The sequence below is a fragment of the Haliaeetus albicilla genome, unplaced genomic scaffold, assembly GCF_947461875.1.
Source record: "Haliaeetus albicilla unplaced genomic scaffold, bHalAlb1.1 scaffold_42, whole genome shotgun sequence".
Lineage (NCBI taxonomy): Eukaryota > Metazoa > Chordata > Aves > Accipitriformes > Accipitridae > Haliaeetus > Haliaeetus albicilla.
The window spans coordinates 104,351-128,911 of NW_027212546.1; positions in this window are offsets into that span (position 1 = coordinate 104,351).

Consider the following 24,561-nt stretch of genomic DNA (forward strand, 5'->3'; position numbering starts at 1 on the left):
ATGCAAACGTCCGGCTCCTTGTCCCACACGGAAGGTGGCAGCCCGGAAAGCTGTTGCTGGTCTTCACCTTCCCCCTGCAGCCTATTCACAGGCACAACAGGTTTGGGGATCTGTGCTTGCCCAAAGACGCAATCTCTCACGGTGCGCATCCTCGGCAGAGCCTGTTCCCGAAAAGGCAAACGTCCGGCTCCTTGTCCCACACGGAAGGTGGCAGCCTGGAAAGCTGTTGCTGGTCTTCACCTTCCCCCTGCAGCCTATTCACAGGCACAACAGGTTTTGGGATCTGTGCTTGCCCAGAGAAGGAACATCTCACGGTGCACATCCTCGGCAGAGCCTGTTCCCGAAAAGGCAAACGTCCGGCTCCTTGTCCCACACGGAAGGTGGCAGCCCGGAAAGCTCTTGCTGGTCTTCACCTTCCCCCTGCAGCCTATTCACAGGCACAACAGGTTTTGGGATCTCTGCTTGCCCAGAGAAGGAACATCTCACGGTGCGCATCCTCGGCAGAGCATGTTCCCGAAAAGGCAAACGTCCGGCTCCTTGTCCCACACGGAAGGTGGCAGCCCGGAAAGCTCTTGCTGGTCTTCACCTTCCCCCTGCAGCCTATTCACAGGCACAACAGGTTTGGGGATCTGTGCTTGCCCAGAGAAGGAACATCTCACGGTGCGCATCCTCGGCAGAGCCTGTTCCCGAAAAGGCAAACGTCCGGCTCCTTGTCCCACACGGAAGGTGGCAGCCTGGAAAGCTGTTGCTGGTCTTCACCTTCCCCCTGCAGCCTATTCACAGGCACAACAGGTTTGGGGATCTGTGCTTGCCCAGAGAAGGAACATCTCACGGTGCGCATCCTCGGCAGAGCCTGTTCCCGAAAAGGCAAACGTCCGGCTCCTTGTCCCACACGGAAGGTGGCAGCCCGGAAAGCTGTTGCTGGTCTTCACCTTCCCCCTGCAGCCTATTCACAGGCACAACAGGTTTGGGGAATCTGTGCTTGCGCAGAGAAGGAACATCTCACGGTGCGCATCCTCGGCAGAGCCTGTTCCCAAAAAGGCAAACGTCCGGCTCCTTGTCCCACACGGAAGGTGGCAGCCCTGAAAGCTGTTGCTGGTCTTCACCTTCCCCCTGCAGCCTATTCACAGGCACAACAGGTTTGGGGATCTGTGCTTGCCCAGAGAAGGAACATCTCACGGTGCGCATCCTCGGCAGAGCCTGTTCCCAAAAAGGCAAACGTCCGGCTCCTTGTCCCACACGGAAGGTGGCAGCCCGGAAAGCTGTTGCTGGTCTTCACCTTCCCCCTGCAGCCTATTCACAGGCACAACAGGTTTTGGGATCTGTGCTTGCGCAGAGAAGGAACATCTCACGGTGCGCATCCTCGGCAGAGCCTGTTCCCGAAATGCAAACGTCCGGCTCCTTGTCCCACACGGAAGGTGGCAGCCCGGAAAGCTGTTGCTGGTCTTCACCTTCCCCCTGCAGCCTATTCACAGGCACAACAGGTTTGGGGATCTGTGCTTGCCCAAAGACGCAATCTCTCACGGTGCGCATCCTCGGCAGAGCCTGTTCCCGAAAAGGCAAACGTCCGGCTCCTTGTCCCACACGGAAGGTGGCAGCCCTGAAAGCTCTTGCTGGTCTTCACCTTCCCCCTGCAGCCTATTCACAGGCACAACAGGTTTGGGGATCTGTGCTTGCGCAGAGAAGGAATATCTCACGGTGCGCATCCTCGGCAGAGCCTGTTCCCGAAAAGGCAAACATCCGGCTCCTTGTCCCACACGGAAGGTGGCAGCCCGGAAAGCTGTTGCTGGTCTTCACCTTCCCCCTGCAGCCTAGTCACAGGCACAACAGGTTTTGGGATCTGTGCTTGCCCAGAGAAGGAACATCTCACGGTGCGCATCCTCGGCAGAGCCTGTTCCCGAAATGCAAACGTCCGGCTCCTTGTCCCACACGGAAGGTGGCAGCCCTGAAAGCTGTTGCTGGTCTTCACCTTCCCCCTGCAGCCTATTCACAGGCACAACAGGTTTGGGGATCTGTGCTTGCCCAAAGACGCAATCTCTCACGGTGCGCATCCTCGGCAGAGCCTGTTCCCGAAAAGGCAAACGTCCGGCTCCTTGTCCCACACGGAAGGTGGCAGCCCTGAAAGCTCTTGCTGGTCTTCACGTGCCCCGTGCAGCCTATTCACAGGCACAACAGGTTTGGGGATCTGTGCTTGCCCAGAGAAGGAACATCTCACGGTGCGCATCCTCGGCAGAGCCTGTTCCCGAAAAGGCAAACGTCCGGCTCCTTGTCCCACACGGAAGGTGGCAGCCCGGAAAGCTCTTGCTGGTCTTCACCTTCCCCCTGCAGCCTATTCACAGGCACAACAGGTTTGGGGAATCTGTGCTTGCCCAGAGAAGGAACATCTCACGGTGCGCATCCTCGGCAGAGCCTGTTCCCGAAAAGGCAAACGTCCGGCTCCTTGTCCCACACGGAAGGTGGCAGCCCTGAAAGCTCTTGCTGGTCTTCACCTTCCCCCTGCAGCCTATTCACAGGCACAACAGGTTTTGGGATCTGTGCTTGCCCAAAGACGCAATCTCTCACGGTGCGCATCCTCGGCAGAGCCTGTTCCCGAAAAGGCAAACATCCGGCTCCTTGTCCCACACGGAAGGTGGCAGCCCGGAAAGCTCTTGCTGGTCTTCACCTTCCCCCTGCAGCCTATTCACAGGCACAACAGGTTTGGGGATCTGTGCTTGCCCAGAGAAGGAACATCTCACGGTGCGCATCCTCGGCAGAGCCTGTTCCCGAAAAGGCAAACGTCCGGCTCCTTGTCCCACACGGAAGGTGGCAGCCCGGAAAGCTCTTGCTGGTCTTCACCTTCCCCCTGCAGCCTATTCACAGGCACAACAGGTTTGGGGATCTGTGCTTGCCCAGAGAAGGAACATCTCACGGTGCGCATCCTCGGCAGAGCCTGTTCCCGAAAAGGCAAACGTCCGGCTCCTTGTCCCACACGGAAGGTGGCAGCCCGGAAAGCTCTTGCTGGTCTTCACCTTCCCCCTGCAGCCTATTCACAGGCACAACAGGTTTGGGGATCTGTGCTTGCGCAGAGAAGGAACATCTCACGGTGCGCATCCTCGGCAGAGCCTGTTCCCGAAATGCAAACGTCCGGCTCCTTGTCCCACACGGAAGGTGGCAGCCCGGAAAGCTCTTGCTGGTCTTCACCTTCCCCCTGCAGCCTATTCACAGGCACAACAGGTTTTGGGATCTCTGCTTGCCCAGAGAAGGAACATCTCACGGTGCGCATCCTCGGCAGAGCATGTTCCCGAAAAGGCAAACGTCCGGCTCCTTGTCCCACACGGAAGGTGGCAGCCCGGAAAGCTCTTGCTGGTCTTCACCTTCCCCCTGCAGCCTATTCACAGGCACAACAGGTTTGGGGATCTGTGCTTGCCCAGAGAAGGAACATCTCACGGTGCGCATCCTCGGCAGAGCCTGTTCCCGAAAAGGCAAACGTCCGGCTCCTTGTCCCACACGGAAGGTGGCAGCCTGGAAAGCTGTTGCTGGTCTTCACCTTCCCCCTGCAGCCTATTCACAGGCACAACAGGTTTGGGGATCTGTGCTTGCCCAGAGAAGGAACATCTCACGGTGCGCATCCTCGGCAGAGCCTGTTCCCGAAAAGGCAAACGTCCGGCTCCTTGTCCCACACGGAAGGTGGCAGCCCGGAAAGCTGTTGCTGGTCTTCACCTTCCCCCTGCAGCCTATTCACAGGCACAACAGGTTTGGGGAATCTGTGCTTGCGCAGAGAAGGAACATCTCACGGTGCGCATCCTCGGCAGAGCCTGTTCCCAAAAAGGCAAACGTCCGGCTCCTTGTCCCACACGGAAGGTGGCAGCCCTGAAAGCTGTTGCTGGTCTTCACCTTCCCCCTGCAGCCTATTCACAGGCACAACAGGTTTGGGGATCTGTGCTTGCCCAGAGAAGGAACATCTCACGGTGCGCATCCTCGGCAGAGCCTGTTCCCAAAAAGGCAAACGTCCGGCTCCTTGTCCCACACGGAAGGTGGCAGCCCGGAAAGCTGTTGCTGGTCTTCACCTTCCCCCTGCAGCCTATTCACAGGCACAACAGGTTTTGGGATCTGTGCTTGCGCAGAGAAGGAACATCTCACGGTGCGCATCCTCGGCAGAGCCTGTTCCCGAAATGCAAACGTCCGGCTCCTTGTCCCACACGGAAGGTGGCAGCCCGGAAAGCTGTTGCTGGTCTTCACCTTCCCCCTGCAGCCTATTCACAGGCACAACAGGTTTGGGGATCTGTGCTTGCCCAAAGACGCAATCTCTCACGGTGCGCATCCTCGGCAGAGCCTGTTCCCGAAAAGGCAAACGTCCGGCTCCTTGTCCCACACGGAAGGTGGCAGCCCTGAAAGCTCTTGCTGGTCTTCACCTTCCCCCTGCAGCCTATTCACAGGCACAACAGGTTTGGGGATCTGTGCTTGCGCAGAGAAGGAATATCTCACGGTGCGCATCCTCGGCAGAGCCTGTTCCCGAAAAGGCAAACATCCGGCTCCTTGTCCCACACGGAAGGTGGCAGCCCGGAAAGCTGTTGCTGGTCTTCACCTTCCCCCTGCAGCCTAGTCACAGGCACAACAGGTTTGGGGATCTGTGCTTGCGCAGAGAAGGAACATCTCACGGTGCGCATCCTCGGCAGAGCCTGTTCCCGAAATGCAAACGTCCGGCTCCTTGTCCCACACGGAAGGTGGCAGCCCTGAAAGCTGTTGCTGGTCTTCACCTTCCCCCTGCAGCCTATTCACAGGCACAACAGGTTTGGGGATCTGTGCTTGCCCAAAGACGCAATCTCTCACGGTGCGCATCCTCGGCAGAGCCTGTTCCCGAAAAGGCAAACGTCCGGCTCCTTGTCCCACACGGAAGGTGGCAGCCCTGAAAGCTCTTGCTGGTCTTCACGTGCCCCGTGCAGCCTATTCACAGGCACAACAGGTTTGGGGATCTGTGCTTGCCCAGAGAAGGAACATCTCACGGTGCGCATCCTCGGCAGAGCCTGTTCCCGAAAAGGCAAACGTCCGGCTCCTTGTCCCACACGGAAGGTGGCAGCCCGGAAAGCTCTTGCTGGTCTTCACCTTCCCCCTGCAGCCTATTCACAGGCACAACAGGTTTGGGGAATCTGTGCTTGCCCAGAGAAGGAACATCTCACGGTGCGCATCCTCGGCAGAGCCTGTTCCCGAAAAGGCAAACGTCCGGCTCCTTGTCCCACACGGAAGGTGGCAGCCCTGAAAGCTCTTGCTGGTCTTCACCTTCCCCCTGCAGCCTATTCACAGGCACAACAGGTTTTGGGATCTGTGCTTGCCCAAAGACGCAATCTCTCACGGTGCGCATCCTCGGCAGAGCCTGTTCCCGAAAAGGCAAACATCCGGCTCCTTGTCCCACACGGAAGGTGGCAGCCCGGAAAGCTGTTGCTGGTCTTCACCTTCCCCCTGCAGCCTATTCACAGGCACAACAGGTTTTGGGATCTCTGCTTTCTCAAAGACGCAATCTCTCACGGTGCGCATCCTCGGCAGAGCCTGTTCCCGAAAAGGCAAACGTCCGGCTCCTTGTCCCACACGGAAGGTGGCAGCCTGGAAAGCTGTTGCTGGTCTTCACCTTCCCCCTGCAGCCTATTCACAGGCACAACAGGTTTGGGGATCTGTGCTTGCGCAGAGAAGGAACATCTCACGGTGCGCATCCTCGGCAGAGCCTGTTCCCGAAAAGGCAAACGTCCGGCTCCTTGTCCCACACGGAAGGTGGCAGCCCGGAAAGCTGTTGCTGGTCTTCACCTTCCCCCTGCAGCCTATTCACAGGCACAACAGGTTTGGGGATCTGTGCTTGCGCAGAGAAGGAACATCTCACGGTGCGCATCCTCGGCAGAGCCTGTTCCCGAAAAGGCAAACGTCCGGCTCCTTGTCCCACACGGAAGGTGGCAGCCCGGAAAGCTGTTGCTGGTCTTCACCTTCCCCCTGCAGCCTATTCACAGGCACAACAGGTTTGGGGATCTGTGCTTGCCCAGAGAAGGAACATCTCACGGTGCGCAGCCTCGGCAGAGCCTGTTCCCGAAAAGGCAAACGTCCGGCTCCTTGTCCCACACGGAAGGTGGCAGCCCTGAAAGCTCTTGCTGGTCTTCACCTTCCCCCTGCAGCCTATTCACAGGCACAACAGGTTTGGGGATCTGTGCTTGCCCAGAGAAGGAACATCTCACGGTGCGCATCCTCGGCAGAGCCTGTTCCCGAAAAGGCAAACGTCCGGCTCCTTGTCCCACACGGAAGGTGGCAGCCCGGAAAGCTGTTGCTGGTCTTCACCTTCCCCCTGCAGCCTATTCACAGGCACAACAGGTTTGGGGATCTGTGCTTGCGCAGAGAAGGAACATCTCACGGTGCGCATCCTCGGCAGAGCCTGTTCCCGAAAAGGCAAACGTCCGGCTCCTTGTCCCACACGGAAGGTGGCAGCCCTGAAAGCTCTTGCTGGTCTTCACCTTCCCCCTGCAGCCTATTCACAGGCACAACAGGTTTGGGGATCTGTGCTTGCGCAGAGAAGGAATATCTCACGGTGCGCATCCTCGGCAGAGCCTGTTCCCGAAAAGGCAAACATCCGGCTCCTTGTCCCACACGGAAGGTGGCAGCCCGGAAAGCTGTTGCTGGTCTTCACCTTCCCCCTGCAGCCTAGTCACAGGCACAACAGGTTTGGGGATCTGTGCTTGCGCAGAGAAGGAACATCTCACGGTGCGCATCCTCGGCAGAGCCTGTTCCCGAAATGCAAACGTCCGGCTCCTTGTCCCACACGGAAGGTGGCAGCCCTGAAAGCTGTTGCTGGTCTTCACCTTCCCCCTGCAGCCTATTCACAGGCACAACAGGTTTGGGGATCTGTGCTTGCCCAAAGACGCAATCTCTCACGGTGCGCATCCTCGGCAGAGCCTGTTCCCGAAAAGGCAAACGTCCGGCTCCTTGTCCCACACGGAAGGTGGCAGCCCTGAAAGCTCTTGCTGGTCTTCACGTGCCCCGTGCAGCCTATTCACAGGCACAACAGGTTTGGGGATCTGTGCTTGCCCAGAGAAGGAACATCTCACGGTGCGCATCCTCGGCAGAGCCTGTTCCCGAAAAGGCAAACGTCCGGCTCCTTGTCCCACACGGAAGGTGGCAGCCCGGAAAGCTCTTGCTGGTCTTCACCTTCCCCCTGCAGCCTATTCACAGGCACAACAGGTTTGGGGAATCTGTGCTTGCCCAGAGAAGGAACATCTCACGGTGCGCATCCTCGGCAGAGCCTGTTCCCGAAAAGGCAAACGTCCGGCTCCTTGTCCCACACGGAAGGTGGCAGCCCTGAAAGCTCTTGCTGGTCTTCACCTTCCCCCTGCAGCCTATTCACAGGCACAACAGGTTTTGGGATCTGTGCTTGCCCAAAGACGCAATCTCTCACGGTGCGCATCCTCGGCAGAGCCTGTTCCCGAAAAGGCAAACATCCGGCTCCTTGTCCCACACGGAAGGTGGCAGCCCGGAAAGCTGTTGCTGGTCTTCACCTTCCCCCTGCAGCCTATTCACAGGCACAACAGGTTTTGGGATCTCTGCTTTCTCAAAGACGCAATCTCTCACGGTGCGCATCCTCGGCAGAGCCTGTTCCCGAAAAGGCAAACGTCCGGCTCCTTGTCCCACACGGAAGGTGGCAGCCTGGAAAGCTGTTGCTGGTCTTCACCTTCCCCCTGCAGCCTATTCACAGGCACAACAGGTTTGGGGATCTGTGCTTGCGCAGAGAAGGAACATCTCACGGTGCGCATCCTCGGCAGAGCCTGTTCCCGAAAAGGCAAACGTCCGGCTCCTTGTCCCACACGGAAGGTGGCAGCCCGGAAAGCTGTTGCTGGTCTTCACCTTCCCCCTGCAGCCTATTCACAGGCACAACAGGTTTGGGGATCTGTGCTTGCGCAGAGAAGGAACATCTCACGGTGCGCATCCTCGGCAGAGCCTGTTCCCGAAAAGGCAAACGTCCGGCTCCTTGTCCCACACGGAAGGTGGCAGCCCGGAAAGCTGTTGCTGGTCTTCACCTTCCCCCTGCAGCCTATTCACAGGCACAACAGGTTTGGGGATCTGTGCTTGCCCAGAGAAGGAACATCTCACGGTGCGCAGCCTCGGCAGAGCCTGTTCCCGAAAAGGCAAACGTCCGGCTCCTTGTCCCACACGGAAGGTGGCAGCCCTGAAAGCTCTTGCTGGTCTTCACCTTCCCCCTGCAGCCTATTCACAGGCACAACAGGTTTGGGGATCTGTGCTTGCCCAGAGAAGGAACATCTCACGGTGCGCATCCTCGGCAGAGCCTGTTCCCGAAAAGGCAAACGTCCGGCTCCTTGTCCCACACGGAAGGTGGCAGCCCGGAAAGCTGTTGCTGGTCTTCACCTTCCCCCTGCAGCCTATTCACAGGCACAACAGGTTTGGGGATCTGTGCTTGCGCAGAGAAGGAACATCTCACGGTGCGCATCCTCGGCAGAGCCTGTTCCCGAAAAGGCAAACGTCCGGCTCCTTGTCCCACACGGAAGGTGGCAGCCCGGAAAGCTGTTGCTGGTCTTCACCTTCCCCCTGCAGCCTATTCACAGGCACAACAGGTTTGGGGATCTGTGCTTGCGCAGAGAAGGAACATCTCACGGTGCGCATCCTCGGCAGAGCCTGTTCCCGAAAAGGCAAACGTCCGGCTCCTTGTCCCACACGGAAGGTGGCAGCCCGGAAAGCTGTTGCTGGTCTTCACCTTCCCCCTGCAGCCTATTCACAGGCACAACAGGTTTGGGGATCTGTGCTTGCGCAGAGAAGGAACATCTCACGGTGCGCATCCTCGGCAGAGCCTGTTCCCGAAAAGGCAAACGTCCGGCTCCTTGTCCCACACGGAAGGTGGCAGCCCGGAAAGCTGTTGCTGGTCTTCACCTTCCCCCTGCAGCCTATTCACAGGCACAACAGGTTTGGGGATCTGTGCTTGCCCAGAGAAGGAACATCTCACGGTGCGCATCCTCGGCAGAGCCTGTTCCCGAAAAGGCAAACGTCCGGCTCCTTGTCCCACACGGAAGGTGGCAGCCCTGAAAGCTGTTGCTGGTCTTCACCTTCCCCCTGCAGCCTATTCACAGGCACAACAGGTGTTGGGATCTCTGCTTTCCCAAAGACGCAAACTCTCACGGTGCGCATCCTCGGCAGAGCCTGTTCCCGAAAAGGCAAACGTCCGGCTCCTTGTCCCACACGGAAGGTGGCAGCCCAGAAAGCTGTTGCTGGTCTTCACCTTCCCCCTGCAGCCTATTCACAGGCACAACAGGTTTGGGGATCTGTGCTTGCCCAGAGAAGGAACATCTCACGGTGCGCATCCTCGGCAGAGCCTGTTCCCAAAAAGGCAAACGTCCGGCTCCTTGTCCCACACGGAAGGTGGCAGCCCGGAAAGCTGTTGCTGGTCTTCACCTTCCCCCTGCAGCCTGTTCACAGGCACAACAGGTTTTGGGATCTGTGCTTGCGCAGAGAAGGAACATCTCACGGTGCGCATCCTCGGCAGAGCCTGTTCCCGAAAAGGCAAACGTCCGGCTCCTTGTCCCACACGGAAGGTGGCAGCCCGGAAAGCTGTTGCTGGTCTTCACCTTCCCCCTGCAGCCTATTCACAGGCACAACAGGTGTTGGGATCTCTGCTTTCCCAAAGACGCAAACTCTCACGGTGCGCATCCTCGGCAGAGCCTGTTCCCGAAAAGGCAAACGTCCGGCTCCTTGTCCCACACGGAAGGTGGCAGCCCAGAAAGCTGTTGCTGGTCTTCACCTTCCCTCTGCAGCCTATTCACAGGCACAACAGGTTTGGGGATCTGTGCTTGCCCAGAGAAGGAACATCTCACGGTGCGCATCCTCGGCAGAGCCTGTTCCCGAAAAGGCAAACGTCCGGCTCCTTGTCCCACACGGAAGGTGGCAGCCCGGAAAGCTGTTGCTGGTCTTCACCTTCCCCCTGCAGCCTATTCACAGGCACAACAGGTTTGGGGATCTGTGCTTGCGCAGAGAAGGAACATCTCACGGTGCGCATCCTCGGCAGAGCCTGTTCCCGAAAAGGCAAACGTCCGGCTCCTTGTCCCACACGGAAGGTGGCAGCCCGGAAAGCTGTTGCTGGTCTTCACCTTCCCCCTGCAGCCTATTCACAGGCACAACAGGTTTGGGGATCTGTGCTTGCCCAGAGAAGGAACATCTCACGGTGCGCATCCTCGGCAGAGCCTGTTCCCGAAAAGGCAAACGTCCGGCTCCTTGTCCCACACGGAAGGTGGCAGCCCGGAAAGCTGTTGCTGGTCTTCACCTTCCCCCTGCAGCCTATTCACAGGCACAACAGGTTTGGGGATCTGTGCTTGCGCAGAGAAGGAACATCTCACGGTGCGCATCCTCGGCAGAGCCTGTTCCCGAAAAGGCAAACGTCCGGCTCCTTGTCCCACACGGAAGGTGGCAGCCCGGAAAGCTGTTGCTGGTCTTCACCTTCCCCCTGCAGCCTATTCACAGGCACAACAGGTTTGGGGATCTGTGCTTGCCCAGAGAAGGAACATCTCACGGTGCGCATCCTCGGCAGAGCCTGTTCCCGAAAAGGCAAACGTCCGGCTCCTTGTCCCACACGGAAGGTGGCAGCCCGGAAAGCTGTTGCTGGTCTTCACCTTCCCCCTGCAGCCTATTCACAGGCACAACAGGTGTTGGGATCTCTGCTTTCCCAAAGACGCAAACTCTCACGGTGCGCATCCTCGGCAGAGCCTGTTCCCGAAAAGGCAAACGTCCGGCTCCTTGTCCCACACGGAAGGTGGCAGCCCAGAAAGCTGTTGCTGGTCTTCACCTTCCCCCTGCAGCCTATTCACAGGCACAACAGGTTTGGGGATCTGTGCTTGCCCAGAGAAGGAACATCTCACGGTGCGCATCCTCGGCAGAGCCTGTTCCCAAAAAGGCAAACGTCCGGCTCCTTGTCCCACACGGAAGGTGGCAGCCCGGAAAGCTGTTGCTGGTCTTCACCTTCCCCCTGCAGCCTGTTCACAGGCACAACAGGTTTTGGGATCTGTGCTTGCGCAGAGAAGGAACATCTCACGGTGCGCATCCTCGGCAGAGCCTGTTCCCGAAAAGGCAAACGTCCGGCTCCTTGTCCCACACGGAAGGTGGCAGCCCGGAAAGCTGTTGCTGGTCTTCACCTTCCCCCTGCAGCCTATTCACAGGCACAACAGGTGTTGGGATCTCTGCTTTCCCAGAGACGCAAACTCTCACGGTGCGCATCCTCGGCAGAGCCTGTTCCCGAAAAGGCAAACGTCCGGCTCCTTGTCCCACACGGAAGGTGGCAGCCCAGAAAGCTGTTGCTGGTCTTCACCTTCCCCCTGCAGCCTATTCACAGGCACAACAGGTTTGGGGATCTGTGCTTGCCCAGAGAAGGAACATCTCACGGTGCGCATCCTCGGCAGAGCCTGTTCCCAAAAAGGCAAACGTCCGGCTCCTTGTCCCACACGGAAGGTGGCAGCCCGGAAAGCTGTTGCTGGTCTTCACCTTCCCCCTGCAGCCTGTTCACAGGCACAACAGGTTTTGGGATCTGTGCTTGCGCAGAGAAGGAACATCTCACGGTGCGCATCCTCGGCAGAGCCTGTTCCCGAAAAGGCAAACGTCCGGCTCCTTGTCCCACACGGAAGGTGGCAGCCCGGAAAGCTGTTGCTGGTCTTCACCTTCCCCCTGCAGCCTATTCACAGGCACAACAGGTTTTGGGATCTGTGCTTGCTCAGAGAAGGAACATCTCACGGTGCGCATCCTCGGCAGAGCCTGTTCCCGAAAAGGCAAACGTCCGGCTCCTTGTCCCACACGGATGGTGGCAGCCCGGAAAGCTGTTGCTGGTCTTCACCTTCCCCCTGCAGCCTATTCACAGGCACAACAGGTTTGGGGATCTGTGCTTGCGCAGAGAAGGAACATCTCACGGTGCGCATCCTCGGCAGAGCCTGTTCCCGAAAAGGCAAACGTCCGGCTCCTTGTCCCACACGGAAGGTGGCAGCCCGGAAAGCTGTTGCTGGTCTTCACCTTCCCCCTGCAGCCTATTCACAGGCACAACAGGTTTTGGGATCTGTGCTTGCCCAGAGAAGGAACATCTCACGGTGCGCATCCTCGGCAGAGCCTGTTCCCGAAAAGGCAAACGTCCGGCTCCTTGTCCCACACGGAAGGTGGCAGCCCGGAAAGCTGTTGCTGGTCTTCACCTTCCCCCTGCAGCCTATTCACAGGCACAACAGGTTTTGGGATCTCTGCTTTCCCAAAGACGCAATCTCTCACGATGCGCATCCTCGGCAGAGCCTGTTCCCGAAAAGGCAAACGTCCGGCTCCTTGTCCCACACGGAAGGTGGCAGCCCGGAAAGCTGTTGCTGGTCTTCACCTTCCCCCTGCAGCCTATTCACAGGCACAACAGGTTTTGGGATCTGTGCTTGCGCAGAGAAGGAACATCTCACGGTGCGCATCCTCGGCAGAGCCTGTTCCCGAAAAGGCAAACGTCCGGCTCCTTGTCCCACACGGAAGGTGGCAGCCCGGAAAGCTGTTGCTGGTCTTCACCTTCCCCCTGCAGCCTATTCACAGGCACAACAGGTTTGGGGATCTGTGCTTGCGCAGAGAAGGAACATCTCACGGTGCGCATCCTCGGCAGAGCCTGTTCCCAAAAAGGCAAACGTCCGGCTCCTTGTCCCACACGGAAGGTGGCAGCCCGGAAAGCTGTTGCTGGTCTTCACCTTCCCCCTGCAGCCTATTCACAGGCACAACAGGTTTGGGGATCTGTGCTTGCCCAGAGAAGGAACATCTCACGGTGCGCATCCTCGGCAGAGCCTGTTCCCGAAAAGGCAAACGTCCGGCTCCTTGTCCCACACGGAAGGTGGCAGCCCGGAAAGCTCTTGCTGGTCTTCACCTTCCCCCTGCAGCCTATTCACAGGCACAACAGGTTTTGGGATCTGTGCTTGCGCAGAGAAGGAACATCTCACGGTGCGCATCCTCGGCAGAGCCTGTTCCCGAAAAGGCAAACGTCCGGCTCCTTGTCCCACACGGAAGGTGGCAGCCCTGAAAGCTGTTGCTGGTCTTCACCTTCCCCCTGCAGCCTATTCACAGGCACAACAGGTTTTGGGATCTCTGCTTTCCCAAAGACGCAATCTCTCACGGTGCGCATCCTCGGCAGAGCCTGTTCCCGAAAAGGCAAACGTCCGGCTCCTTGTCCCACACGGAAGGTGGCAGCCCGGAAAGCTGTTGCTGGTCTTCACCTTCCCCCTGCAGCCTATTCACAGGCACAACAGGTTTGGGGATCTGTGCTTGCGCAGAGAAGGAACATCTCACGGTGCGCATCCTCGGCAGAGCCTGTTCCCAAAAAGGCAAACGTCCGGCTCCTTGTCCCACACGGAAGGTGGCAGCCCTGAAAGCTGTTGCTGGTCTTCACCTTCCCCCTGCAGCCTATTCACAGGCACAACAGGTTTGGGGAATCTGTGCTTGCCCAGAGAAGGAACATCTCACGGTGCGCATCCTCGGCAGAGCCTGTTCCCGAAAAGGCAAACGTCCGGCTCCTTGTCCCACACGGAAGGTGGCAGCCCGGAAAGCTGTTGCTGGTCTTCACCTTCCCCCTGCAGCCTATTCACAGGCACAACAGGTTTTGGGATCTGTGCTTGCGCAGAGAAGGAACATCTCACGGTGCGCATCCTCGGCAGAGCCTGTTCCCGAAAAGGCAAACGTCCGGCTCCTTGTCCCACACGGAAGGTGGCAGCCCAGAAAGCTGTTGCTGGTCTTCACCTTCCCCCTGCAGCCTATTCACAGGCACAACAGGTTTTGGGATCTGTGCTTGCTCAGAGAAGGAACATCTCACGGTGCGCATCCTCGGCAGAGCCTGTTCCCGAAAAGGCAAACGTCCGGCTCCTTGTCCCACACGGAAGGTGGCAGCCCGGAAAGCTGTTGCTGGTCTTCACCTTCCCCCTGCAGCCTATTCACAGGCACAACAGGTTTGGGGATCTGTGCTTGCCCAGAGAAGGAACATCTCACGGTGCGCATCCTCGGCAGAGCCTGTTCCCGAAATGCAAACGTCCGGCTCCTTGTCCCACACGGAAGGTGGCAGCCCGGAAAGCTGTTGCTGGTCTTCACCTTCCCCCTGCAGCCTATTCACAGGCACAACAGGTTTGGGGATCTGTGCTTGCCCAAAGACGCAATCTCTCACGGTGCGCATCCTCGGCAGAGCCTGTTCCCGAAAAGGCAAACGTCCGGCTCCTTGTCCCACACGGAAGGTGGCAGCCTGGAAAGCTGTTGCTGGTCTTCACCTTCCCCCTGCAGCCTATTCACAGGCACAACAGGTTTTGGGATCTGTGCTTGCGCAGAGAAGGAACATCTCACGGTGCGCATCCTCGGCAGAGCCTGTTCCCGAAAAGGCAAACGTCCGGCTCCTTGTCCCACACGGAAGGTGGCAGCCCGGAAAGCTGTTGCTGGTCTTCACCTTCCCCCTGCAGCCTATTCACAGGCACAACAGGTTTGGGGATCTGTGCTTGCGCAGAGAAGGAACATCTCACGGTGCGCATCCTCGGCAGAGCCTGTTCCCGAAAAGGCAAACGTCCGGCTCCTTGTCCCACACGGAAGGTGGCAGCCCTGAAAGCTCTTGCTGGTCTTCACCTTCCCCCTGCAGCCTATTCACAGGCACAACAGGTTTGGGGATCTGTGCTTGCGCAGAGAAGGAACATCTCACGGTGCGCATCCTCGGCAGAGCCTGTTCCCGAAAAGGCAAACGTCCGGCTCCTTGTCCCACACGGATGGTGGCAGCCCTGAAAGCTGTTGCTGGTCTTCACCTTCCCCCTGCAGCCTATTCACAGGCACAACAGGTTTTGGGATCTCTGCTTTCTCAAAGACGCAATCTCTCACGGTGCGCATCCTCGGCAGAGCCTGTTCCCGAAAAGGCAAACGTCCGGCTCCTTGTCCCACACGGAAGGTGGCAGCCCGGAAAGCTGTTGCTGGTCTTCACCTTCCCCCTGCAGCCTATTCACAGGCACAACAGGTTTTGGGATCTGTGCTTGCCCAGAGAAGGAACATCTCACGGTGCGCATCCTCGGCAGAGCCTGTTCCCAAAAAGGCAAACGTCCGGCTCCTTGTCCCACACGGAAGGTGGCAGCCCTGAAAGCTGTTGCTGGTCTTCACCTTCCCCCTGCAGCCTATTCACAGGCACAACAGGTTTGGGGAATCTGTGCTTGCCCAGAGAAGGAACATCTCACGGTGCGCATCCTCGGCAGAGCCTGTTCCCGAAAAGGCAAACGTCCGGCTCCTTGTCCCACACGGAAGGTGGCAGCCCGGAAAGCTGTTGCTGGTCTTCACCTTCCCCCTGCAGCCTATTCACAGGCACAACAGGTTTTGGGATCTGTGCTTGCGCAGAGAAGGAACATCTCACGGTGCGCATCCTCGGCAGAGCCTGTTCCCGAAAAGGCAAACGTCCGGCTCCTTGTCCCACACGGAAGGTGGCAGCCCGGAAAGCTGTTGCTGGTCTTCACCTTCCCCCTGCAGCCTATTCACAGGCACAACAGGTTTGGGGATCTGTGCTTGCGCAGAGAAGGAACATCTCACGGTGCGCATCCTCGGCAGAGCCTGTTCCCGAAAAGGCAAACGTCCGGCTCCTTGTCGCACACGGAAGGTGGCAGCCCGGAAAGCTGTTGCTGGTCTTCACCTTCCCCCTGCAGCCTATTCACAGGCACAACAGGTTTGGGGATCTGTGCTTGCGCAGAGAAGGAACATCTCACGGTGCGCATCCTCGGCAGAGCCTGTTCCCAAAAAGGCAAACGTCCGGCTCCTTGTCCCACACTGAAGGTGGCAGCCCGGAAAGCTGTTGCTGGTCTTCACCTTCCCCCTGCAGCCTATTCACAGGCACAACAGGTTTTGGGATCTGTGCTTGCGCAGAGAAGGAACATCTCACGGTGCGCATCCTCGGCAGAGCCTGTTCCCGAAAAGGCAAACGTCCGGCTCCTTGTCCCACACGGAAGGTGGCAGCCCGGAAAGCTGTTGCTGGTCTTCACCTTCCCCCTGCAGCCTATTCACAGGCACAACAGGTTTTGGGATCTGTGCTTGCTCAGAGAAGGAACATCTCACGGTGCGCATCCTCGGCAGAGCCTGTTCCCGAAATGCAAACGTCCGGCTCCTTGTCCCACACGGAAGGTGGCAGCCCTGAAAGCTGTTGCTGGTCTTCACCTTCCCCCTGCAGCCTATTCACAGGCACAACAGGTTTGGGGATCTGTGCTTGCGCAGAGAAGGAACATCTCACGGTGCGCATCCTCGGCAGAGCCTGTTCCCGAAAAGGCAAACGTCCGGCTCCTTGTCCCACACGGAAGGTGGCAGCCCGGAAAGCTGTTGCTGGTCTTCACCTTCCCCCTGCAGCCTATTCACAGGCACAACAGGTTTGGGGATCTGTGCTTGCTCAGAGAAGGAACATCTCACGGTGCGCATCCTCGGCAGAGCCTGTTCCCGAAAAGGCAAACGTCCGGCTCCTTGTCCCACACTGAAGGTGGCAGCCCGGAAAGCTGTTGCTGGTCTTCACCTTCCCCCTGCAGCCTATTCACAGGCACAACAGGTTTTGGGATCTGTGCTTGCCCAGAGAAGGAACATCTCACGGTGCGCATCCTCGGCAGAGCCTGTTCCCGAAATGCAAACGTCCGGCTCCTTGTCCCACACGGAAGGTGGCAGCCCTGAAAGCTCTTGCTGGTCTTCACCTTCCCCCTGCAGCCTATTCACAGGCACAACAGGTTTTGGGATCTCTGCTTTCCCAAAGACGCAATCTCTCACGGTGCGCATCCTCGGCAGAGCCTGTTCCCGAAAAGGCAAACGTCCGGCTCCTTGTCCCACACGGAAGGTGGCAGCCCGGAAAGCTGTTGCTGGTCTTCACCTTCCCCCTGCAGCCTATTCACAGGCACAACAGGTTTTGGGATCTGTGCTTGCGCAGAGAAGGAACATCTCACGGTGCGCATCCTCGGCAGAGCCTGTTCCCGAAAAGGCAAACGTCCGGCTCCTTGTCCCACACGGAAGGTGGCAGCCCGGAAAGCTGTTGCTGGTCTTCACCTTCCCCCTGCAGCCTATTCAAAGGCACAACAGGTTTGGGGATCTGTGCTTGCGCAGAGAAGGAACATCTCACGGTGCGCATCCTCGGCAGAGCCTGTTCCCAAAAAGGCAAACGGGCGGCTCCTTGTCCCACACGGAAGGTGGCAGCCCGGAAAGCTGTTGCTGGTCTTCACCTTCCCCCTGCAGCCTATTCACAGGCACAACAGGTTTTGGGATCTGTGCTTGCGCAGAGAAGGAACATCTCACGGTGCGCATCCTCGGCAGAGCCTGTTCCCGAAAAGGCAAACGTCCGGCTCCTTGTCCCACACGGAAGGTGGCAGCCCAGAAAGCTGTTGCTGGTCTTCACCTTCCCCCTGCAGCCTATTCACAGGCACAACAGGTTTTGGGATCTGTGCTTGCTCAGAGAAGCAACATCTCATGGTGCGCATCCTCGGCAGAGCCTGTTCCCGAAAAGGCAAACGTCCGGCTCCTTGTCCCACACGGAAGGTGGCAGCCCGGAAAGCTGTTGCTGGTCTTCACCTTCCCCCTGCAGCCTATTCACAGGCACAACAGGTTTGGGGATCTGTGCTTGCCCAGAGAAGGAACATCTCACGGTGCGCATCCTCGGCAGAGCCTGTTCCCGAAATGCAAACGTCCGGCTCCTTGTCCCACACGGAAGGTGGCAGCCCGGAAAGCTGTTGCTGGTCTTCACCTTCCCCCTGCAGCCTATTCACAGGCACAACAGGTTTGGGGATCTGTGCTTGCCCAAAGACGCAATCTCTCACGGTGCGCATCCTCGGCAGAGCCTGTTCCCGAAAAGGCAAACGTCCGGCTCCTTGTCCCACACGGAAGGTGGCAGCCTGGAAAGCTGTTGCTGGTCTTCACCTTCCCCCTGCAGCCTATTCACAGGCACAACAGGTTTTGGGATCTGTGCTTGCGCAGAGAAGGAACATCTCACGGTGCGCATCCTCGGCAGAGCCTGTTCCCGAAAAGGCAAACGTCCGGCTCCTTGTCCCACACTGAAGGTGGCAGCCCGGAAAGCTGTTGCTGGTCTTCACCTTCCCCCTGCAGCCTATTCACAGGCACAACAGGTTTGGGGATCTGTGCTTGCCCAGAGAAGGAACATCTCACGGTGCGCATCCTCGGCAGAGCCTGTTCCCGAAAAGGCAAACGTCCGGCTCCTTGTCCCACACGGAAGGTGGCAGCCCTGAAAGCTGTTGCTGGTCTTCACCTTCCCCCTGCAGCCTATTCACAGGCACAACAGGTTTGGGGATCTGTGCTTGCCCAGAGAAGGAACATCTCACGGTGCGCATCCTCGGCAGAGCCTGTTCCCGAAAAGGCAAACGTCCGGCTCCTTGTCCCACACGGAAGGTGGCAGCCCTGAAAGCTGTTGCTGGTCTTCACCTTCCCCCTGCAGCCTATTCACAGGCACAACAGGTTTGGGGATCTGTGCTTGCCCAGAGAAGGAACATCTCACGGTGCGCATCCTCGGCAGAGCCTGTTCCCGAAAAGGCAAACGTCCGGCTCCTTGTCCCACACGGATGGTGGCAGCCCTGAAAGCTGTTGCTGGTCTTCACCTTCCCCCTGCAGCCTATTCACAGGCACAACAGGTTTTGGGATCTCTGCTTTCTCAAAGACGCAATCTCTCACGGTGCGCATCCTCGGCAGAGCCTGTTCCCGAAAAGGCAAACGTCCGGCTCCTTGTCCCACACGGAAGGTGGCAGCCCGGAAAGCTGTTGCTGGTCTTCACCTTCCCCCTGCAGCCTATTCACAGGCACAACAGGTTTGGGGATCTGTGCTTGCCCAAAGACGCAATCTCTCACGGTGCGCATCCTCGGCAGAGCCTGTTCCCGAAAAGGCAAACGTCCGGCTCCTTGTCGCACACGGAAGGTGGCAGCCCGGAAAGCTGTTGCTGGTCTTCACCTTCCCCCTGCAGCCTATTCACAGGCACAACAGGTTTGGGGATCTGTGCTTGCGCAGAGAAGGAACATCTCACGGTGCGCATCCTCGGCAGAGCCTGTTCCCGAAAAGGCAAACGTCCGGCTCCTTGTCCCACACGGAAGGTGGCAGCCCGGAAAGCTGTTGCTGGTCTTCACCTTCCCCCTGCAGCCTATTCACAGGCACAACAGGTTTGGGGATCTGTGCTTGCCCAGAGAAGGAACATCTCACGGTGCGCATCCTCGGCAGAGCCTGTTCCCGAAATGCAAACGTCCGGCTCCTTGTCCCACACGGAAGGTGGCAGCCCGGAAAGCTGTTGCTGGTCTTCACCTTCCCCCTGCAGCCTATTCACAGGCACAACAGGTTTGGGGATCTGTGCTTGCGCAGAGAAGGAACATCTCACGGTGCGCATCCTCGGCAGAGCCTGTTCCCGAAAAGGCAAACGTCCGGCTCCTTGTCCCACACGGAAGGTGGCAGCCCGGAAAGCTGTTGCTGGTCTTCACCTTCCCCCTGCAGCCTATTCACAGGCACAACAGGTTTGGGGATCTGTGCTTGCCCAGAGAAGGAACATCTCACGGTGCGCAGCCTCGGCAGAGCCTGTTCCCGAAAAGGCAAACGTCCGGCTCCTTGTCCCACACGGAAGGTGGCAGCCCGGAAAGCTGTTGCTGGTCTTCACCTTCCCCCTGCAGCCTATTCACAGGCACAACAGGTTTGGGGATCTGTGCTTGCCCAGAGAAGGAACATCTCACGGTGCGCATCCTCGGCAGAGCCTGTTCCCGAAAAGGCAAACGTCCGGCTCCTTGTCCCACACGGAAGGTGGCAGCCCGGAAAGCTGTTGCTGGTCTTCACCTTCCCCCTGCAGCCTATTCACAGGCACAACAGGTTTGGGGATCTGTGCTTGCCCAGAGAAGGAACATCTCACGGTGCGCATCCTCGGCAGAGCCTGTTCCCGAAATGCAAACGTCCGGCTCCTTGTCCCACACGGAAGGTGGCAGCCCTGAAAGCTCTTGCTGGTCTTCACCTTCCCCCTGCAGCCTATTCACAGGCACAACAGGTTTTGGGATCTCTGCTTTCCCAAAGACGCAATCTCTCACGGTGCGCATCCTCGGCAGAGCCTGTTCCCGAAAAGGCAAACGTCCGGCTCCTTGTCCCACACGGAAGGTGGCAGCCCGGAAAGCTGTTGCTGGTCTTCACCTTCCCCCTGCAGCCTATTCACAGGCACAACAGGTTTTGGGATCTGTGCTTGCGCAGAGAAGGAACATCTCACGGTGCGCATCCTCGGCAGAGCCTGTTCCCGAAAAGGCAAACGTCCGGCTCCTTGTCCCACACGGAAGGTGGCAGCCCTGAAAGCTGTTGCTGGTCTTCACCTTCCCCCTGCAGCCTATTCACAGGCACAACAGGTTTTGGGATCTCTGCTTTCCCAAAGACGCAATCTCTCACGGTGCGCATCCTCGGCAGAGCCTGTTCCCGAAAAGGCAAACGTCCGGCTCCTTGTCCCACACGGAAGGTGGCAGCCCGGAAAGCTGTTGCTGGTCTTCACCTTCCCCCTGCAGCCTATTCACAGGCACAACAGGTTTGGGGATCTGTGCTTGCCCAGAGAAGGAACATCTCACGGTGCGCATCCTCGGCAGAGCCTGTTCCCGAAAAGGCAAACGTCCGGCTCCTTGTCCCACACGGAAGGTGGCAGCCCGGAAAGCTGTTGCTGGTCTTCACCTTCCCCCTGCAGCCTATTCACAGGCACAACAGGTTTGGGGATCTGTGCTTGCGCAGAGAAGGAACATCTCACGGTGCGCATCCTCGGCAGAGCCTGTTCCCGAAAAGGCAAACGTCCGGCTCCTTGTCCCACACGGAAGGTGGCAGCCCTGAAAGCTGTTGCTGGTCTTCACCTTCCCCCTGCAGCCTATTCACAGGCACAACAGGTTTTGGGATCTCTGCTTTCCCAAAGACGCAATCTCTCACGGTGCGCATCCTCGGCAGAGCCTGTTCCCGAAAAGGCAAACGTCCGGCTCCTTGTCCCACACGGAAGGTGGCAGCCCGGAAAGCTGTTGCTGGTCTTCACCTTCCCCCTGCAGCCTATTCACAGGCACAACAGGTTTTGGGATCTGTGCTTGCGCAGAGAAGGAACATCTCACGGTGCGCATCCTCGGCAGAGCCTGTTCCCGAAAAGGCAAACGTCCGGCTCCTTGTCCCACACGGATGGTGGCAGCCCTGAAAGCTGTTGCTGGTCTTCACCTTCCCCCTGCAGCCTATTCACAGGCACAACAGGTTTTGGGATCTGTGCTTGCCCAGAGAAGGAACATCTCACGGTGCGCATCCTCGGCAGAGCCTGTTCCCAAAAAGGCAAACGTCCGGCTCCTTGTCCCACACGGAAGGTGGCAGCCCTGAAAGCTGTTGCTGGTCTTCACCTTCCCCCTGCAGCCTATTCACAGGCACAACAGATTTTGGGATCTGTGCTTGCGCAGAGAAGGAACATCTCACGGTGCGCATCCTCGGCAGAGCCTGTTCCCGAAATGCAAACGTCCGGCTCCTTGTCCCACACGGAAGGTGGCAGCCCGGAAAGCTGTTGCTGGTCTTCACCTTCCCCCTGCAGCCTATTCACAGGCACAACAGGTTTTGGGATCTGTGCTTGCGCAGAGAAGGAACATCTCACGGTGCGCATCCTCGGCAGAGCCTGTTCCCAAAAAGGCAAACGTCCGGCTCCTTGTCCCACACGGAAGGTGGCAGCCCTGAAAGCTGTTGCTGGTCTTCACCTTCCCCCTGCAGCCTATTCACAGGCACAACAGGTTTGGGGATCTGTGCTTGCCCAAAGACGCAATCTCTCACGGTGCGCATCCTCGGCAGAGCCTGTTCCCGAAAAGGCAAACGTCCGGCTCCTTGTCCCACACGGAAGGTGGCAGCCCGGAAAGCTGTTGCTGGTCTTCACCTTCCCCCTGCAGCCTATTCACAGGCACAACAGGTTTGGGGATCTGTGCTTGCCCAGAGAAGGAACATCTCACGGTGCGCAGCCTCGGCAGAGCCTGTTCCCGAAAAGGCAAACGTCCGGCTCCTTGTCCCACACGGAAGGTGGCAGCCCTGAAAGCTCTTGCTGGTCTTCACGTGCCCCGTGCAGCCTATTCACAGGCACAACAGGTTTGGGGATCTGTGCTTGCCCAGAGAAGGAACATCTCACGGTGCGCATCCTCGGCAGAGCCTGTTCCCGAAAAGGCAAACGTCCGGCTCCTTGTCCCACACGGAAGGTGGCAGCCCGGAAAGCTCTTGCTGGTCTTCACCTTCCCCCTGCAGCCTATTCACAGGCACAACAGGTTTGGGGAATCTGTGCTTGCCCAGAGAAGGAACATCTCACGGTGCGCATCCTCGGCAGAGCCTGTTCCCGAAAAGGCAAACGTCCGGCTCCTTGTCCCACACGGAAGGTGGCAGCCCTGAAAGCTCTTGCTGGTCTTCACCTTCCCCCTGCAGCCTATTCACAGGCACAACAGGTTTTGGGATCTGTGCTTGCCCAAAGACGCAATCTCTCACGGTGCGCATCCTCGGCAGAGCCTGTTCCCGAAAAGGCAAACATCCGGCTCCTTGTCCCACACGGAAGGTGGCAGCCCGGAAAGCTCTTGCTGGTCTTCACCTTCCCCCTGCAGCCTATTCACAGGCACAACAGGTTTGGGGATCTGTGCTTGCCCAGAGAAGGAACATCTCACGGTGCGCATCCTCGGCAGAGCCTGTTCCCGAAAAGGCAAACGTCCGGCTCCTTGTCCCACACGGAAGGTGGCAGCCCGGAAAGCTCTTGCTGGTCTTCACCTTCCCCCTGCAGCCTATTCACAGGCACAACAGGTTTGGGGATCTGTGCTTGCGCAGAGAAGGAACATCTCACGGTGCGCATCCTCGGCAGAGCCTGTTCCCGAAATGCAAACGTCCGGCTCCTTGTCCCACACGGATGGTGGCAGCCCTGAAAGCTGTTGCTGGTCTTCACCTTCCCCCTGCAGCCTATTCACAGGCACAACAGGTTTTGGGATCTGTGCTTGCCCAGAGAAGGAACATCTCACGGTGCGCATCCTCGGCAGAGCCTGTTCCCAAAAAGGCAAACGTCCGGCTCCTTGTCCCACACGGAAGGTGGCAGCCCGGAAAGCTGTTGCTGGTCTTCACCTTCCCCCTGCAGCCTATTCACAGGCACAACAGGTTTGGGGATCTGTGCTTGCCCAGAGAAGGAACATCTCGCGGTGCGCATCCTCGGCAGAGCCTGTTCCCGAAATGCAAACGTCCGGCTCCTTGTCCCACACGGAAGGTGGCAGCCCGGAAAGCTGTTGCTGGTCTTCACCTTCCCCCTGCAGCCTATTCACAGGCACAACAGGTTTTGGGATCTGTGCTTGCGCAGAGAAGGAACATCTCACGGTGCGCATCCTCGGCAGAGCCTGTTCCCGAAAAGGCAAACGTCCGGCTCCTTGTCCCACACGGAAGGTGGCAGCCCGGAAAGCTGTTGCTGGTCTTCACCTTCCCCCTGCAGCCTATTCACAGGCACAACAGGTTTGGGGATCTGTGCTTGCGCAGAGAAGGAACATCTCACGGTGCGCATCCTCGGCAGAGCCTGTTCCCGAAAAGGCAAACGTCCGGCTCCTTGTCCCACACGGAAGGTGGCAGCCCGGAAAGCTGTTGCTGGTCTTCACCTTCCCCCTGCAGCCTATTCACAGGCACAACAGGTTTGGGGATCTGTGCTTGCCCAGAGAAGGAACATCTCACGGTGCGCAGCCTCGGCAGAGCCTGTTCCCGAAAAGGCAAACGTCCGGCTCCTTGTCCCACACGGAAGGTGGCAGCCCTGAAAGCTCTTGCTGGTCTTCACCTTCCCCCTGCAGCCTATTCACAGGCACAACAGGTTTGGGGATCTGTGCTTGCCCAGAGAAGGAACATCTCACGGTGCGCATCCTCGGCAGAGCCTGTTCCCGAAAAGGCAAACGTCCGGCTCCTTGTCCCACACGGAAGGTGGCAGCCCGGAAAGCTGTTGCTGGTCTTCACCTTCCCCCTGCAGCCTATTCACAGGCACAACAGGTTTGGGGATCTGTGCTTGCGCAGAGAAGGAACATCTCACGGTGCGCATCCTCGGCAGAGCCTGTTCCCGAAAAGGCAAACGTCCGGCTCCTTGTCCCACACGGAAGGTGGCAGCCCGGAAAGCTGTTGCTGGTCTTCACCTTCCCCCTGCAGCCTATTCACAGGCACAACAGGTTTGGGGATCTGTGCTTGCGCAGAGAAGGAACATCTCACGGTGCGCATCCTCGGCAGAGCCTGTTCCCGAAAAGGCAAACGTCCGGCTCCTTGTCCCACACGGAAGGTGGCAGCCCGGAAAGCTGTTGCTGGTCTTCACCTTCCCCCTGCAGCCTATTCACAGGCACAACAGGTTTGGGGATCTGTGCTTGCGCAGAGAAGGAACATCTCACGGTGCGCATCCTCGGCAGAGCCTGTTCCCGAAAAGGCAAACGTCCGGCTCCTTGTCCCACACGGAAGGTGGCAGCCCGGAAAGCTGTTGCTGGTCTTCACCTTCCCCCTGCAGCCTATTCACAGGCACAACAGGTTTGGGGATCTGTGCTTGCCCAGAGAAGGAACATCTCACGGTGCGCATCCTCGGCAGAGCCTGTTCCCGAAAAG